The sequence below is a fragment of the Cornus florida genome, unplaced genomic scaffold, assembly GCF_030987335.1.
Source record: "Cornus florida cultivar Cherokee Brave unplaced genomic scaffold, ASM3098733v1 CherokeeBrave_3.0.0_Hap2_Chr07, whole genome shotgun sequence".
In the NCBI taxonomy this organism is placed as follows: domain Eukaryota; kingdom Viridiplantae; phylum Streptophyta; class Magnoliopsida; order Cornales; family Cornaceae; genus Cornus; species Cornus florida.
In genome coordinates this window covers 13,707,550-13,709,828 of record NW_026775577.1, presented here as the reverse complement: position 1 = coordinate 13,709,828, position 2,279 = coordinate 13,707,550, and the positions used below count along the sequence as shown (strand labels likewise).

The 2,279-nt window shown below is 38.4% G+C and overlaps 1 long non-coding RNA gene across 1 annotated transcript; it reads left to right on the top strand.

Annotated features, from left to right (window-relative positions):
- On the top strand, positions 1-757 carry LOC132267491 (uncharacterized). Its single transcript, XR_009469013.1, has 2 exons — positions 1-219; positions 475-757. It is a non-coding gene; the product is annotated as an uncharacterized LOC132267491 (long non-coding RNA).
- The last annotated feature ends 1,522 nt before the right edge of the window (positions 758-2,279 follow it).

Genomic DNA, 2,279 nt, shown 5'->3' with positions numbered 1-2,279 from the left:
TTGATGGAAATTATTATGTCATTTAAATTGCAATCATTATTACTTTTATATGCCTGTGTGGAACTATGTGAGCTGGCTAATAAGTCTAAACTCATTTTACCGTGACAGATTTTATGGCTGTTGGGTATGTGGTTGGTTATTTATATGTATGTATGGAACAACGTGAGCTGGCTAATAAGTTTAGACTCACTTTACCGGGACAGATTTTATGGCTGTTGGGTATGTGGTTGATTATTGTTGAGTTTCTTGTTATTGTGTTTTTACACTTATCATTTGTGGAATTCATTGCACATTTTTTTTATTGCATATCGGTGATTAATAAGTTATATTTTAATGGTGTGTATTTCTATATTAATAGATATTCTTACTGGTATGGTTTTTGATTTGAGATGATTATTTTATCGATTCTCTGTTGGGATGTAGTAGAGAGGACTTGCTTGTGGGTCTAACCCACCTTTTGTTGAATCATTTCAGGCCCTCATCAGTTTCATCCGCAAGGCTAAGGTTTTAGTTGTCCGTTGCATCTACCTTATCTCTACTCTTACTATTTACTCCAGGGTAGAAGTTTTATCCATTTCGATAGATTTGTCTATTTCAGTTATGTAGTTGGTTTCGAATTTAGGAGTCTTCTTTATGAGATTCCCAAGTTTTATTTTGGAACTTTTATTTTGTTTTGGACGACTGTAATCCTATTATCGCTTAAACTTCTTTTTTGCTTAATTTATCCTTTCAGATTTTTTTACTTGTTTATTATCAATTGTTTTTGATATCCCCGTATTTTTTGGTGTGAACTTGATCAACCCATGCGTGGAAATTCTGGGGGTATCACAACCAACAACTAAGAACAAAACACAAATCATAACATAATTAAAATTAGGGTTGTTATACTCAGACCGACGGTTTTGGCCTTTTTCTTAGGTAGAATCCAATGTGGCAGTCCAGTTGGTAATGAACCTAAAAAAAAAGACGTCTAAAGTGGGTTTGTTCCGGCGGTGAAGAGGATGTGGCTCGAGTGAACCAACGAGAAATGGGTTTGTTCGAAATTGAAGAAGCAGACGACGAGCAATGTTTGAACAGCACGCAGGAAGCGAGGAACAAGTATGAAGAACAGTGAGCTTGAAACAGCGTAAATGTATTCCGGTGGTGATGAGGCTTGGGATATGCCGGCAGCGTAACAAGGTGGACAGTATTGAAGACAGCCGCCAGAGAAATTTCGACGTCGGCGATGAACAACATTGGCAAATAAGGTCGAAACTGTTGGTGAGCTATGTGTTCACAGAGGACTACGAAAACCAAGATGTTTGGCGGCAACAGAAAACACCGTCGAGCGAAGAGATTTCGTTTCCCAGGGAATAGATATATGAAGGAAAGGAAATTTGCGGAGGCCATTTGTCCCTCTTTTTCTGTCTCTTTTCTCTCTAGATCTTAAAGACGACACCACACACAAAAATATGGTGCCGAGAGAAAAAAAACATCACTGAACGCTGTTAATGGCGATAACTGCAAGGAGACGCATTTTTAAGGTGCGATTAACATTTGACGCGGTGGCGCATGCATATGACTCGTTAGCGCGTGAGTTTCGTAACGCCACCGAAATCACCATCGTTAACAACGATCGGAACCCTAGTTAGAGCATAATACCGTGGAGTCCTCCAGTTCTGTGACGTTAACTGCCGCAGCTTTACTTCTGCCACCGTCGCTTAACCTTAGCGATTTCTCGTCCATTGTTTCAATTACTCACATGGTAGTCCCTAGAAAGTTCATTAGCATCGATCTTAACCTTCCTCCACCTCGCCTAAACCTCGTTGCAAACGAGGAAAAAACGGAAGAGAGAAAAGTTATTGACTTTTTTGTGGATATCCATGTAGATAAGCCAGAGAAATTGGTTCAACACTTCGGTGTTAATATCATTTTCCTTAAAATTAAACACACTACGCATAAATAATACAAAGATTTACATGATTCATTCAAAATTTAGGGGTTACATCTACGGTGAAGAATTGACTTCACCATACGGAGATTATAAGTTTCAGCCCCCAAAACTAACTTTTGTTCTTACCCTCGTTCATACAAATTTTCAGTGTTCTCTTATTATACACTTCAAACCCTAAATACCCTGATATAATAGGTTACAAGAAAATTCTAAACAGATTCCAAGACAAGCAAACATAGGCCTGTTTGGCTAGTGCTTTTGCTTTTGCTAGTGTACTGTGGCGAACTAAAAGCACAAAGCATGTTTGGTAATATTTGATGTCATTTGAATAGTATCGAAGCGCTTC